The sequence below is a fragment of the Bombus flavifrons genome, chromosome 3 (assembly GCF_040668555.2).
Source record: "Bombus flavifrons isolate JBK064 chromosome 3, iyBomFlav1_principal, whole genome shotgun sequence".
NCBI lineage: Eukaryota > Metazoa > Arthropoda > Insecta > Hymenoptera > Apidae > Bombus > Bombus flavifrons.
Genome location: NC_138444.1, coordinates 4,658,753 through 4,675,466, shown reverse-complemented (window position 1 = coordinate 4,675,466; position 16,714 = coordinate 4,658,753). Strand labels below are relative to the sequence as shown.

The window sequence follows — 16,714 nt, the reverse complement described above, 5'->3', positions numbered from 1 at the left end:
AGTGAAAGTGAAAGTTACCTTGTGAACAAGTAATCCTCATACAAGAAAGTGTATGTGCAAATATAGATTATGGATCCCTGTTTGCGGAGTACAATATACGACAGCCAGCTGAAATAAATGAATGAATTAACTTCAATTGTTTCAATGCAAAATACAATATTACTAAATGTTATAACAATATTGTGGTTAAATCAGAAGGAAGTGTGACACTGTTCGTCGAATAATATAGATAGCGGAAACCTAAAAAGAAAAAAAAAGGAAAATTATTATGTGTGCTCCGATTATTGTTTGAATATAAAACGTGTTAATTCAATGAATAATTAAAATAGTGAAAGTGAAAGTTACCTTGTGAACAAGTAATCCTCATACAAGAAAGTGTATGTGCAAATATAGATTATGGAACCCTGTTTGCGGAGTACAATGTACGACAGCCAGCTGAAATAAATGAATGAATTAACTTCAATTGTTTCAATGCAAAATACAATATTACTAAATGTTATAACAATATTGTGGTTAAATCAGAAGGAAGTGTGACACTGTGCGTCGATTAATACAGATAGTGGAAACTTAAAAAGGAAAAAGAAAATTATTACGAGTGCTCCGATTATTGTTTGAATATAAAACGTGTTAATTCAATGAATAATTATAATAGTGAAAGTGAAAGTTACCTTGTGAACAAGTAATCCTCATACAAGAAAGTGTATGTGCAAATATAGATTATGGATCCCTGTTTGCGGAATACAATGTACGACAGCCAGCTGAAATAAATGAATGAATTAACTTCAATTGTTTCAATGCAAAATACAATATTACTAAATGTTATAACAATATTGTGGTTAAATCAAAAGGAAGTGTGACACTGTGCGTCGAATAATACAGATAGTGGAAACTTAAAAAGGAAAAAGAAAATTATTACGTGTGCTCCGATTATTGTTTGAATATAAAACGTGTTAATTCAATGAATAATTAAAATAGTGAAAGTGAAAGTTACCTTGCGAACAATCAATCACCATACAAGGAAGTGTACATGCATGAATCTCGCAGGAACAAATTACGCATCCACTCCGTAGAATATAGTATACGACTGTCAGTCAGAACAAATGGATAAGCCATCCCCAACCACCTTGATATATACAAAAGAAAATAATACCATTAAAATTTTACTAAAAGAAACACGATAATAATCAATAATTGATGCTCGACAACAAACTTGCAGTTGGTCAATGGAAAATTAAACTGAAAAATCTAGGAAGCTAGTGACTCAACGTCAACGCAGCGGTTTCAATAGGAAAGAGACAAAAACCAGTTAATAAGCGTGAAAAGAGGTTATAAAATAATTAAAATAGGTTAACCTAATGTCAATAATAAATATGACTAATAAGAAGGTATTATACTACGTTAAGTTATATAATATTGTTAAATCATTGTATTTTGAAATAAAATCTATAATACACTGCAGCGATTGCTGATAACATACAATACATATTGATTTAAATTAATTAAATAGCGTTCTTAGTACTTACAAATGTAGAATAAATGAAAGCACTCGTAATGAGTGTCGAAAACGTATTGAAGAACTCAGTGATGCCAAGTGCGTACTGTGTAGGTGTCTTGCATGAGCGACGCAGCATGTAGACCTGGAGAAAAGGACAAAGTAGCCATAAACAGCAATAATATAGTAAATAAGTTCTGACCTGTAAGATATGGATTAGCTTCGACTATATTACATAGTTATGAAGTAATAAACAATTAATGAGAAGAAATAAGATAGCTGATAAGTATAGAAAGTGGTTAGGAAATAATTAAGACAGGTTAATTGAAAGTTAATAATAAATATAACCAGGATAGAAAGATACTATACTGTACTAACCTACGTAATACTGTTATATTATTATATCTAACATATAGAAACAGATTTTGTAATGCACAATAGCGGTCGCTCACGCAATGCATTACACACATATTAAATTAAATGAATTAAATGATACCTTTATGCTCACAGATGTAGGATGATTGAAGGCACCCGCAGTAAGTATTTAAGGTGTAACGAAGAACCAGATAATGCTGTAGGAATGTTCCAGGTAAGCGACACAGCATCGAAGGAATAGAATCTGAAAAATTACAGACAATAGGATACTATACTGTACTAACCTACGTAATACTGTTATACTATTATATCTAACATATAGAAACAGATTTTGTAATGCACAATAGCGGTCGCTCACGCAATGCATTACACACATATTAAATTAAATGAATTAAATGATACCTTTATGCTCACAGATGTAGGATGATTGAAGACACCTGCAGTAAGTATTTAAGGTGTAACGAAGAACCGGATAATGCCGTAGGAATGTTCCAGGTAAGCAACGCAGCATCGAAAGAATAGAATCTGAAGAATCACAGACCATAGTAATTCAATAAATAAATATTAATCATCAATACATGGATTAACTATAAATTCATACTATACATGAAATAACAACAAATAACAAGTACAAAGCAACGACAAATTAATAGGAAAGAAATAAGAACAATCAATAAACACAAAAACAGGTTAGAAATTAATCAAGATAGATTAATTGAGTATTTACAACAAAACATGATTAGAATTAGAAAATATTATATTGAATTGAGCTATACTAAACTTGGTATAAAGAAATAAGATTATGCTACACAAAAGTGACTGGTGACACAATACACAATGCACACATTGAATTAACCAAATTAAACGAAACTAATATAAATACAAACCACGTATAATCAAACAGTGAAACGACTCTATTAGCAATTAATAAATTCGATAATAATATAATCCACGCTATTACATTAAAACAACACACAGTACATATACACACATTACAACGAACATAAAACAATATTATTCACACCTCATTAAATAAAATCTAACACAAGTAAATAATTATTTTGGTAAAACGCTGCATAACACGTTACCTTCACTAAAGATACACACGAACAGCCATTTGAAAATTCCCCCCGAACACAAAGCATCGTTCGCGCATGTGCTACGAGGCGCACCTTATTATAAACACAAAACAATATTATTCCCCTTCAATTCGGCATCCAGTAAATAAAATCACAATGATTAACGAACAATTAGTTATTTCGACGACACGTTACTGTTGACATTAAATTAACACCATATTCCTACTGAAGATATAGGCAAGCGGCCATTTTGGATAATCAACACGTGCATGCGTTACAAAATAAATTGTATTTTCAACGAAGAAATAAATAATTAATAAGATGGTAATAAAACAAAGGGAACATTATAACAAGAATTGAATAATAGCTAATGCAATATAATACAGCATTATAACAGGAATATTAGGAATTTAATGAAATCAGCCATAAAGAACAACGCTACGACTATTAAACTACTAACTATTTCACTAACTATTTCTCGTCGTAGAAGACACAGAACTGATAAGTTTAAACGATTTCGGGAATAAATTAAAAGATATGTTCGGTTCGGGTAAAACGGTTAATGAATATAAAGGGGAATTAGCTACAGTATTCCAACGACCGAGAAAAGATATTTTGGACTACATAGATCGCGTCAGAGATCTTAGACTGGCGATAATGAACGGGGAAAGATACGAGTACGGCACCGTATTTCAAGATAGGATAGATCGAGACACGAGGGAAGCTTTCGTTAAGGGGCTCCCAAACGAGGTGTATTTGCGAGTAAAGATAGCAGGATACCAATCCTTGGATGACGCGTACCGCCAAGCAGTGAAAGCAACGCGAGAATTAAAACAAGCAAACAATAGAATACGATACCAGCGTCCGACACCTCCGAATAATTATAACCGAAACAACGCTCATTCCCCATACAATAGTAACTACATCGGAAACTACCACCACGACTGGAGATTTGTACCGCCGTCGCGGAAATATCTAAACAATCTGGGAATAGAGGAAGATGCCAGGAAAGGAGCAAGAGCAATAATCTGGGAAGAAAAATGCATAAGTAAATACCTCGATAGAGATCTAAATCAAAAGAGGGATGACGATCATTTGAATCAATCAACTTTTCAACGCAAACACCATTCCGTTGCTGTGATAAGGGATAACGTCACTTTAAATAGTAACAGGACGCACGACACCACAGACAGGATCATCAGTGAGAAATTTTCCGAGTTCCTAAACAAGATAAACAATACTAATGCCAAAGGACTTTCAGAAGAAGCAGAAACTAGGAAACTGAACGACGAGACGATAGGCAACGATTATCCACTGCCTAATATCACGGAGATATTGGACCCGCTGGGAAGTGCGAAGTGCCTCTCCACGTTCGACTTGGCAAAGATACAAAAGCAAGGCTCCACGGATTTCGTGAATGTTTCAAACATAATAGGAAAAGAGATAGTGAGTGTATCTCGCTCAAAAACTTTTATAAAACCATTAGAAAATAACTTAATCGGACTCAAAGCCAAGTCATTAAATTGCAAGGAAGATCAGGTTACAGAGAATAAAAGTATACCTATCCCTATATCCGAAACAGAATCTATAAGCAGAAAGGTTTGTAATAAAAATTCAAAGAATAATTCTAAATCTACCGAAAATATTCCTAAACGTTCCGTACAAATAAATAATAATTTAATTATAATAAGCACTTCCAGTGAAACTATTTATCCTGAAAAGGTAGAGAAAAATCAACGTGTTGTGAATAAAGTAAATAAAGAAGAATGGATAACTAAGGAAAAGGATTCTAAACATTTTCAAGCCGAAAAAACGCAAGTTCAACGTGCTCAAAGAAATAAAAAGGGAGAAAATAGGGAATCACCAGTCGAAGATATATATAAAAACTCGAATAAGTACGCTAGCCATTGGATTATAATTGGATTAAAAATACTTCATTGGTTGTTACATCTAGCATTTGACGTAGATAACATGAGTGCTAATCTTATGATTCCTCTTGGAAAATATAGATGGTATCACACTATACTATATCTAAAATATTTTTGGGTTAATATAGCTACGGCATTTTCAAAAATTTGTATTTTGAATGCTATTGGCAAGCAATTGGATAACTGGATCGGTGTCAGTAAACTTGCGTCTTGGCGCAAAATAAAAACTAAAATGAAGAAAAGGAAGTGTGACACTGTTCGTCGAATAATACAGATAGTGGAAACCTAAAAAGGAAAAAGAAAATTATTACGTGTGCTCCGATTATTGTTTGAATATAAAACGTGTTAATTCAATGAATAATTAAAATAGTGAAAGTGAAAGTTATCTTGTGAACAAGTAGTCCTCATACAAGAAAGTGTATGTGCAAATATAGATTATGGATCCCTGTTTGCGGAATACAATGTACGACAGCCAGCTGAAATAAATGAATGAATTAACTTCAATTGCCCTTAGGCTCTTTTCCCTTTTTGTTCAAACTAATTGGTAGTCGAAAACTAGTATCAAGGAGGTGTGAATTTAGTCTTAGTTTGTAGGAACTATTAAAATGATAAAAATGGATATCGTATTAAATCGTTGAAGGCGCCAATTTACGATAAAAATTAAGAAATCGTTCGATTTGATTTTGTTATAATGGAAAAAGCGTCTCCTGCTATGTCAAAAAATCGTTACCGTTTGATTAACAAACCGACGCCTTGTCAAGTTATATAAGGAACACGGAAGTCGCGCGCGAGCTCTTTTGTGCCTGAAATTCCGGAGAGTAAACATCGAAGAAGAATTTAAATATAAGGTAAATAAAAAAAAAAAATCAATAACAACATTGTAACTAGTAATTCATAACGTCTAAACCATTAATTTACAACACTTAAGCTATTAATTTATAACATTTGAGCCATTAATTTATAACATTTAAGCCATTAATTAATAACATTTAAGCTATTAATTTACAACATCTAAGCTATTAATTTACAACATCTAAGCCACTAATTTACAATATTTAAACTGTTATTTTATGCATTTAAGCCATTAATTTGTAACATTTAAGCTATTAATTTATAACATTTAAACTATTAATTTATAACATTTAAGCCATTAATTTACAAAATTTAAGCTATTAATTTATAACATCTAAGCCACTAATTTACAATATTTAAACTGTTATTTTATACATTTAAGCCATTAATTTATAACATTTAAACTATTAATTTCTAACATTTAAGCCAGTAATTTACAACATTTAAACTATTAATTTATAACATTTAAGCCATTAATTTATAACATTTAAACTGTTATTTTATACATTTAAGCCATTAATTTATAACATTTAAACTATTAATTTATAACATTTAAGCCTTTAATTTGTAACCCCACATCCATTGATTTAAATCAATACTATCAATTCGTAGTGAGTCAATTAATGATTTATTTTGTTTTATTTTATTAACGGAATCCATCAAGTCTTTGAAGTGCTATTTTATTTCTATATAGCATTATTTTTTAATTATAAATACAGTAATTAATCTCTCATTTCATTATTTCGTATAAAACCTGTGGTAACACAGAGTGTAATTTTAAGATGTAATTTTCCATTTCTGCTCAAAACCAAGGACACAGCACCATATTCATGGAATCAAGGAAGCAAGTGCAATTTAACCGAAGGCAACGACATCTTATCATTTGTCCATACGCACTACAATTGGTACCTCGCATAGTTTCGTTTCTTCGATGATAAATTCAATATTCAAGTATGATTATGCGGATCCACGTACTACAGCTATTCTAATTAATAAATTTCAATACACGCCACTTCTTTATTATAAAATAATTTTACATCTCTGCTTCCAATGCTTAGAAACTCTTTATGTAAATGGGACCCGAGCGTAGTTACCTCCTCGTGGTGGCTCCCCGGTAATTGGTATCGTTTTCCAAATAATAATACACCAAGTACTATTTTGAATATTAGTATTATTATTTGGAAACGATATCAAGCTAAAAACTACTTGAATATAGTCTGGTCTTGATCATCCAAAATAGTTTTGGTGATCTAGACTGGACTAAAACCCCCCGCGGGGGCACCGTGGGACATCGTGGGACATCGTGGGACATCGCAGGACACCGTGGGATGCGAGCGTTTTAGCCTTAATTAATCATAAGATAGATACCTATGTTATGTGCATTGTAAGCTCATTCTGTACAAAAATACTTATCTATCTTGGAACGAAAAATAAAGATCTCGTCTCTCTTGATCCCCTCGCTTACCACACTGGAAAAATTGTTCCCACGATATATCGGTTCACGGTCGCTCAGTTCTTTCAAACCGTAGCGTGACGTACTCGCTCGCGCGTACGTCCGGATACGTGCGGGTCAACGTGCACTGGACAACTCTTTGGATTCGTAAGTCGCCCCAAGCACACCTCTGTGGTTAGTAACTACTCGACAACTGCCCGTCGTTTGCCTCGAATCACGGGAGTTGTCATCGCACTGGTGATACCTGCGATCCGCAATACTGTCCGATTGGTACTTCGGTACTCGGGCAGAGACCTGCATTTCACGTCCTCCTAATCCTGTTTAAGTGAAAAACTCGCGGGCGGGGGGACCCCACTGTTCAGTTGGGGTAATCCCTTCGTAATCCTGTTCAGCGGTCCCTCCCCGGGTTCTCACTTCGTCAGTTGGAGTGTGTTAAATTGCAGGCCTGTTTGCTAGGTCACTAGTATCATCGGTCGGTGCCATCGACCGTGATAAGATCCAGACGACGTGACAGGAATCGAGCGAAGGTCAATGCTTGGGCTTTCCGCCGAACCTTAGGGTTATCTGGTACACGGGAGTACGTCGCGTAGGTTTGCTAGTTCTTTCGAGAGATCGTGATTTCTTTTGTTCCGGGCGCGCCGCGGTTTTTCTTTCATCGTCTGCTTGTTGGGGCTCCTTTTCCATAGTAGCCTCATTTTTTTTCTTTCGTTCCAAGTTCGACAAATGTGTCTTTGATACGGAATGTTGCCGATAGGGTTGCGAATTATTGTACGATGTTTGTACTAATCGATGTAATCGTTGTATGGGAGATGAATGTTGCGTTGTGTGGGAGATAGATGTTGCGTTACGTATGCTTTGTTCTACGTTTGTAAAGATTCTTGTAACTGCTGCGTAGGAGATAGGTGTTTCGCGGTTAGGCTACGAAATGACTATCTCTTTACGCAGGCCCATGATCAAGTAGAGTCAAAACTCGACATTCTGCCAATAGGTTGAATGTCGAGATCGATGTGTAGTGTTAAATAACCCATGGACGGGTCTCGTGCGTAGTCACCTCCTCGTGGTGAGACCTGGTAATTGGCATCGTTTTTCAAAAATTAATCAGTTGATTAAGAACGAAGCTAAGAACTACGCAACAGTCCAGTTTGGATCACCAAAAGCCTCTAAAAGAATTTTGGATGATCTAGACTGGACTGCACCGTTGGACACCGTTGGACACCGTTGGACACCGTTGGACACCGTGGGACACCGTGGGATATGTCGAATCCATTCTGAGCCCATTCTGTACAATGATACTTATCTGATTTGGAACGAGATATAAAAATCTATTCTTCTCTTTCACTGAATCTTGCAGTTATTTTGTGCACAAGAGTGCGTCACGTGAGTCCATTGATTCTTTTGAAAGATTCTGATGTATGAAATTATTCTCTTATTTCAAATGAATTTTTAACGTATTATCTTATTGTTCCATTATCTAAAGTTCCATGTTTGTTATAATGTATTAACGATATTAGTGATATTTTATGTCTTGTTATAGATGTATCACAGCTTCTACTTCTTTGTCTTCTTTGGGAATGCTCCAATGGTGGCTCAAAATCCAAAAATGTAAGTAACTTTACATATCGTACTTCAATTATGTCTATTCTGTATATTTTTCTTTGATCACTATCAATTAAGAAACGCAATTCGATTGAAAATTTATGAGGTTAGCATTTTCTGAGGTTATTCTTTCATTGAAATAAAATATGTATTAAAGTCTTAATACCGAATTATGAAACAAATGACTAACATATTTTAGAAATCATTAGATTCTTAATTTTTAGATTTTAAACTTTCATATTAGAGTTTAAGTTTTTACTCTTATCAAAGTTTATTAGAATTTCAATCTTTATCATTACTAAAGTTACTAAAGTTAATAAACTTTCATTTTTCACTATCTCCAACTTTTCTAATAGTCAGCAATCACTCATCGTGTTTTGTTTGTAACAGATTTTTCGCAACCTCCATTTCCACCATTGGCCTTTCAACGGTTCCTGACTGATGTTAGTCTCCCTGATGATATTCGCTGGGATGGCGCAGCATCCATGGTACGTCCTCTGTTTCTTCGCTTCGAACGGTGAGTCGCGTACATTTCTGTTCCTCCGGTCACCCAATCATGTCGTAGGACGAAAGGTCCGAATCGGCACGGGTGACTGGTTGTATTACGTAGAATTTTCTGCGAGCATGGTGACCGCGGGTATTTTTTTATACCCGTGAGTAGTAACAATCTTTTTTTAAATTTATTAGTTTAGGATAGGTCTTGTTGCACAGCGCGATTATAATAATTAATTTTTTAATAATTAGTTTAAACATATACACTTGAGAATATATTCGTGTTATTTATAAATATGCATGTTAATATTCCGCATGAATATTTGCAAATGGCAAATATCTACACGAATATATCTGTTTGACATAAATATACTTGATCTTAAGCAATGAATTAATCGTGACAATATTAAGTCACGTTCGTTTATTTCACTTTGGCTAGAATTTAAAATATGAGTTAAAATTCATTTTTTCTCGTACAAGAATGTGTGAAATTTTACGTGCAAGAAGACACTTCGCGACGGGCAGATTTTTGAATGAAAGCAATAATTTTGAACACTGCTTCTGCACTTTCGAGTATATGCTTTGATAAAGAGATCGCCTGAGATTATTTCTTTCCTAGTAATATATTTAGAGTCAATTATTGCACTTGATTGAGTCTCGACGATGTATTAGTGTATCGTGCACACTTTCTACTTTGATGATTCATCATAATATTTTATCAATTTTCATAACTTAATTATAAGCATATACCATTATTCAATAATTAATTATTAAATATATAAATCTAATATATTCTTACACGCACAAGTTTGTTTTACTTTCAAATATAAGATCATGTTACAGTAATAATATATACAGTAATAATATATAATAATTATACATCAATTAATAGCAAAGTAAATAATAATAATAAATTATTTTCTATTAAAGAAATTTCTCTTTTCATGATAGTTTCGCTATTAATTCTCAAAGACCATTGTAAATTGCTTACGATGTTTGAATCATTGAAATATATTTATTAATAATTGTATGAATAATTAAGTAATATACCGTAATGATATTCTTACTAAACAATATTTTGTTTAATAGTAGCAGCTATACTCATGTAATATAAAAGCTTTTCATTAAGAACATAATCTTATCCGTAATTGTTACTGAACATTGTTTTAAATATGTTCTCTATTTCTCAATTTCATCAATTTCACTGTTTGAATACGATAAATTTGCGTGCGCTCGTGCCTACGAAAATCGAGCGTTCCTATTGGCGGAATATATTGCGAAGTTAAATAGAACGTGCCTATTGGCGCAGAATATAGCGAAGTGAAATTGAGCGTTCCTATTGGCGCAATATATTGTGATGTCATATCGAGCGCACCTATTGGCTGGAAAGTCGTAGTTTCAACCGGGTGACATACTCGTGAAAGTCGTGCTGCGTAAATTCGTCTCGTCGAGCGTTATCCTGTTTTTAGTACATTCGTTTCGATTTTATCAACGATTCTGCGCTTCTATCTGGTTAATTCAAATAGTACGATCGTATTTAATCGTTTATTGATTGTAATTTTAGTAAAATTATATTGTATCGCGAAATTTTCTTTTACTTTTGTCATTAACTGCGTATTTGGCAATTTGCAGTTACTGATCGTTTTTATTACCGATCTTTGAGGTAGAATCTGGGTTCTATTTTTACTTTATTTCACAATAATTGCTTTATTATTGATTTTTATACATTTATCCTTAACTGTATTTCTGATAGGGTTAGGTTAAAATTATCGATAATTCACATTACCGGCTTTTACTATAATTTGTTCTGTTATTGCAAATTATTGGTTTTGTCGTACATTTATTTGAAATTGTTTTTTTTTGTGTAGATTATTGGCTGGACACATGACTGAAAACACTGAAAGAATACACATCACAGACGCCACAAGCGATCAACAATCGATAATTCGAACTGAAATAAGATGAACGTCATAGATGATTATTAATAAATCGAATCGTTGATTTTTATGCCGATTTAGCAATGATTGACGTGTTATAACAAAGCAGAGGTACGTATACGACTATTTTCTCTTTTTATTGGATCAATAGTAATCGATATTTGCTAAATAATTGCTATACCGCTTACGATTGGCATATAATAACATCATTTTATAAATAGTTGCATAATTTGTTGAAAATATTAAGATGAAACAAAAAGAGGTTAAAGAAATCACATTTGAAACTGTTCACATATAAAAATGTTTCGGTTATACAGATTATCGTTAATAATCGGATATACTATTAATTAATTAATTAATGTTTTTATATTAATATATAACAAATTATGCAAAACATTTAATTGTTATTAGAAAACAATCTATTTGTATAGTAATTAGATTTTAACACAATTTCAATTTTTATTGTTATTAACATTTCAAGTTTTAATAGAGTTTTATTTTCCATTACCTTAGACTTTTTTAACAATATATTATTTTTATTTATTATATATTATTTTATTATTAACGATATATTATTTTTTAAGAACAAATTATGATATTTCATATGTTTTGTTTTAGTTTTTCATAATTTCTACTTCTTCCTGTGCTTTGGGAAGGACGCAGTGATGCTTCAAAACTAAGCATGTAAGAATCTTTGCATATTGTACTCCAATTAATTTTATTCCTTGTATTTTGCTATAATTATTCACAATAAAAAAACAAGTCTGATTTTATACTTTAATATCAGAATTTCAGTTGTTACAGTAATTAAAGTTCACTAACAATTTAATTTTCCTATTGTTATTAAAGTTTAAGGTTATCATAGAATTCCATATTACGTTATTTAACATTTTTTGCTGAATCATTAAGTTTCAAAATAAATTATTCACGCATGTATTATTTATATATCTATAAGAAGACATATGTTTTGTTAAAGGTTTATCACTCCTTCCTCTTCCTCCTGCTTCCTGAAAAGGACCTAGTGGTGTTTCAAAAGTCAAGAATGTAAGTAATATGTAAATTATTTAATTCTATTGCTATATATTTCAATTTGCTACTCCTAATTTGAATATTGTCATTAAAATTTTAATATAGATTAATAGACATTAATCCTCCACTGCTTTAAATTTTCCAATTAATTAACGTCATATTATATTATAATATAATATAAGTAATAATATAAAATATAACATAGTATGACTAAATTATAATATTCCATGCATTGTTACAGTTTTTTCCATGATGGGATTGGATTGCGTGACTCCTCCTTGATAACGGTCTTCACGACAACTTTCCCTGGGCTACCATAGCATCGATGACTACGCTCCTCGCATCTTATGGTGAGTCGCATGCATTTTTGTCCCTCCGGTCACTCAATCATGTCGTAGGACGAAAGGTCCGAATCGACACGGGTGACTGGTTGTATTACGTAGAATTTTTTGCGAGCATAGTGACCGCGGGTATTTTTTATACCCGTGAGTAGTAACATTCTGTTTTTAAATTTATTAGTTTAGGATAGGTCTTCTTGCATATCGCGTTTTTGTTTATGTTAATTACATGATATACTGAACAATTTTACATTAACAATATTAATAATACTACTAACTGATATTATAACGATATTATATTAACAATTAATTTGAATATTTGTGATTGAAGATATACATGTATGTTCATTGTAATCACTTTTAAAGTTGGAGTGTATTAAAAATGTATATCTAGAGAGAGTTGCAATGATTTAATTAAATGTTTCGTAGTGATGAAGTCGGATGCCCTCCGACTTCGTTGCATTAAAAATTGCGATTATTACATATTTAATAATAAAGATAATAAGTCATTTTTTATTTCACCTGGCGCTATTACGATGGATTTAATTGTTTGCCATTCATTTTTTAATTTGAGTATTAATTTAAAATATACATATAAAGATAGTAAAGTTCAGTCCTACCGTACAAATATGCATGGAATTTCATGTGCAAGAAGAAATTTCGCGACAGGCAAATTTTGGAATCAAAGCAGCAAGTTTTGAACATTGTTTTTGTGCTTTCGAAAATGTGCTTTGACGAAGGAATTGCCTGAGGTTGTTTGCAATAATATGTAACTTTGAGTCAGTTATTAAATAAATTTCTTATTCATTGTCAATTTGTCTCTTTTGTAGTGGAATTTCAATAGTTCGTAGAGTCAATTATTTGAATGAATCATTATATTGCATTGATCTTATTTATGCTGTTTTTTATAAATAAATTCAATATTAGTATTTCGGTAAATTATAAAATTAATAACCTAGACTATACAGTGATAGTAATAGAGATAAAGTTCGAAAATGCAAAATGAAGAAAGATTAGTCCGTTAGATACAAATTAGATGCACTAATACGTTTTTTAGTTAGGATTTTCAGGTTTAACCCCTTAATCTCACTCACGTGCTCAGGTGCTACTTGGGTGAGAGAAAAGCAATGAGTACGATGACCATTGATTTTATAATAATTTGTAAGCGACTGACGATGAGTTAGCGTATCGTGCACGACGTACTTTCCACATAGTGTGTGTGGTTAGGGTGTGGAATTGCGTCGTTCAGTATTTATTGCATTTACTACAAATCTAAATAATAAAAAATAAATTCAAACAAATATCATTTCAATCACAACCTGTAAAAACAAAGATTCGTTATTGAATACAGGGAATCAGAGATATTAGTGTCATTAATTTTATTGTTAAATTATAATAAATGGTACCACATTTCGTACTATCTACAATTTCACTCTATGAATTATGAATATTTGCAATTAAAATTGAGATTAACTTTTATCGCGTTTCACGCAATGGTCGCTAGCATTCGTCAGTCGATTTCAGGAAAATGGTACGTACCTTAGAGTGTGCATGCTGTGTGTTAAGCTCGGGTGTCGGAGGCGTCCCGGGACGTCCTCTCTAGTGTAGGACCTTTGCGCCCGAGCGTTTGTGTGAGAACCGTGGAGCGAGTGTGTTGGTGTGCCTGTTTTGCCATTTTTAAATATAGCGCTAGGTAGGATAGGTAGTATACTTTCTGGTATGTCTGTTAATTATAAGTAGGTAGGGCCGGGCAGGTTGGCACAGTCTCTGGTCGGGTAGGCGCGTTTTCGTGTGACCAACCTGTTTCTGGAAATCTAATTTGAAAAATCGACGGTGAAACTGGCACGGGTAGAGCATGCTCTCGTCTCTGGTTTTGCCTATCGATTTTTCGAATTTCGCGGTCGCGGTCGCGAGTGGGTTCGAAACGAACGTATATTGCTCGAGTACGCACATGCGAGTGGGCAACGATCACTGCCGTGATCCGTTGGTCAGTCCATGTGCACTTCAATCAGCTTCCGCGGTTTATATTATTATTTTACCTTTATAAGTTTTTCTTTTGTTTGCGATTTAGAAGTCTCGAGCTTAGATTTAAGTTTCAGCGGGCATTGCGCCCGAAGAAAGAAGAGGCTATAAGCCGAAGAGGCCCGGCAAACTGCCACTCAAGAGGGCAACTACTAATGGCTCCCCATCCTCTGGGTCATCCAGAGCATGGGAAGTCATTATTGTTACTACTTTGTCACTATGCTCGCTTTTAGTATTTGTATTAGTAGTAGTAGTAGTAGTAGTAGTAGTAGTAGTAGTCTTTGCTTTTTTGACCGATGTATATATCGGTCCATCGTCCCATTGGGCAAATCGCGATTTTTCTTATTAGTGTTGCGACAAATTAATCACGGGTTGTATTAGAGTTACGAAACTACATCGCGGCTTTTCATTAGTGTAGCGAGAAAATGATTACGGTTTGAATTAGAGTTGCGAATTACGATATCGCGATTGTCTTTTGCAAATTTTATTATAAATTTTTAGAATTTATCCTATTTTCTATTGCTTAAAATTAGATTATAAAAATGTTGGTTTTGAATTAATTTTATAGTATTGCAAGTTGCAATATCAGAATATTTAAAGTAGCTTTTTCATATAGTAAATAGTAATTTGCATTAAATTCATTATGAGAGTTAGCGTTGCTATATTGTTCCATCTCGAGTTCTACATATTTTTCCTTTTAGCGTTGCGATAATGAATGATCGCGTTTTGTTGAGTAGAGTTGCGTTTACAAAATGCCCAAGCCCTCCGGCTGCATTTGTCGGACACTGTTCCTGGATCACACGTACAGCTACAAAAGCTGTACAAGTGTGATCGTTCATCGGCAACCTCCTAAATGGTTGCACTGCGATATGTCAGCCCCCCCCCACTCGCGATTTTTCTTATTAGCGTTGCGATAAATTAATCACGGGTTGTATTAGAGTTGCGAGATGACATCGCGGCTTCTTATTAGCGTAGCGGGAAAATGATTACGGTTTGAATTAGAGTTGCGATAAAATGATAATCGCGTTTGTTTTAGAGTTGCGAATTACGATATCGCGATTATCTTTTGCAAATTTTATTATAAATTTTTAGAATTTCTTATAGAATTATACGTATCAGAATTTATTCTGTTTTCTATTGTTTAAAATTAGAATATAATAATGTTAGTTTTCAATTAATTTTATAGTATTGCAAGTAGGAATATCAGAATATTTAAAGTAGATTTTTCATATAGTAAATAGTAATTTGCATTAAATTCACTATAAGAATTAGCGTTGCGATAATGAATGATCGCGTTTTGTTAAGTAGTGTTGCGTTTACGAAATGCCCAAAACCCCCGACTGCATTTGTCGGACACTATATATATGTCGGGGTATGGTTGGAATTTTGGGCGCGTAACAACTCTTCACGTGAGTTATCCATTGTTTAACACAACCGAGATTATATTTACACGTATACACAAGTCTACTACAAAGATTAACAAATAATAAGTCTAGTGAATAATAGCTTAACAAATAATAAAGTTAGTGGAAAATAAATTGAACGAATAATAAGTTTAACAAATAATAAAGTTAGTGAATAATAAGTTGAACGATTAATAAGTCTAACATATAATAAATCTAATGAATAATACGTTTAACGGATAGTAAGTTCAATGAATAATATGGTTTACAAACAATAAGTTAATAATCGTTATAAACAATGATTTTGAGTTCAAACGAATCCACGATCAACGGGATGACTCCTTACTAAGCGTAGACTGATCTTAAGCACAGAAACACGACGTGTCACTCTCCAAAGCAGTCACAAGACGAATGCCAGTCTCGTGGAGATTTTTCTCCCTGTACGATTGCATTTTGTTTTCTATACCCGTTTGGAAGCATCGAGAAGGTTCCAAACGCCGTTGCTAGGCACACTCGTTGGAAGCATCGAGAAAGTTCCAAACGCCGTTGCTAGGCAGTATCTGCCTGGAGTTTTGATTACTAATACAATGTATGTCCCATTGCATCGGCACCTCCGAGGCAACATCACACGTGGCTAGGCCCGCTCCCGAGGTCGCATGCCGCCACAACCACATTTCTCGGAGAACACATACAACCACTCCAGACCTCCGTTAGATAA

General features: G+C 33.4%; 1 long non-coding RNA gene across 1 annotated transcript; it reads left to right on the top strand.

The window, feature by feature from the left end:
• Positions 1-11,170: 11,170 nt before the first annotated feature.
• LOC138178412 (uncharacterized) lies at positions 11,171-12,788 on the top strand. The gene is made up of 4 exons (XR_011172694.1): positions 11,171-11,315; positions 11,823-11,888; positions 12,181-12,248; positions 12,475-12,788. It is a non-coding gene; the product is annotated as an uncharacterized LOC138178412 (long non-coding RNA).
• The last annotated feature ends 3,926 nt before the right edge of the window (positions 12,789-16,714 follow it).